We start from the raw sequence: 861 nt of genomic DNA, 5'->3' as shown, positions 1-861 counted from the left end.
CCGCGATACTTCTGGTGTATACTTTATTAAATTTTCGTGAATGAATTCCGTGATGCTATTTATTGATTTTTTTTTCAGTCGATATTCACGACACTTTTCTGCATTATTTTTCGGCATAATTGCGGTAAATATTAAAAAAGGAAAATATTTACGAATATAAAATACACACGCGGTTGCTATTATGAGCGTCCTCAGCAAAACCTGCGTGACCGAAACTCTAAAACAATTACACATATGCACTCGTATTTGTTTGAAAATCGACTTTTTTTTTTGGTTCCCCGTCACCTTTGGAAAATGTGTAAACAGTAAGCAAACTTTATTCACATATTTTTCCTCATTTTTGCATCAGTAAAATTAAACAAACGCCGTAGCCGAATGGGTTGGTGCGTGACTACTATTTAGAATTCACATAGAGAACGTCAGTTCGAATCTCGGTGAAAACAGCAAAATTAAGGAAAACTATTTTTCTAATAGCGCTCACCCCTCAGCAGGCAATGACAAAACACCGAGTGTATTTCTGCCATGAAAAAAAGCTCCTCATAAATATATCATAAAATAAAATAAAATAACTGTATAAAAAATGTTTTTTCTTGTGATTCGAACCAAGGATTTTGGATCGGAAGCTCACATTGCTAGTCGCTCGGCTACCGCGCCATGCTGTCGGCGCTGGCCTAAAAGTTATTTAGTTCGTCGCTACGTTTATATCAACATATAATAACGCTTAATATAACGCTTCGTAGCCAAGAGTGTCGCTTTTTTCGTTTCACTTTTTCTCAAATCACTCCCAACGATTTTAAAGAAGTTTTCACTTCAAAAATTTCTTCGAACAAGAATTCTTTTGCGCCCGAAAATTGCAATTTT

The sequence above is a fragment of the Anastrepha obliqua genome, chromosome 6, assembly GCF_027943255.1.
Source record: "Anastrepha obliqua isolate idAnaObli1 chromosome 6, idAnaObli1_1.0, whole genome shotgun sequence".
NCBI classification, from domain to species: Eukaryota; Metazoa; Arthropoda; class Insecta; order Diptera; family Tephritidae; genus Anastrepha; species Anastrepha obliqua.
Note: the sequence above shows the minus strand (reverse complement) of the source record.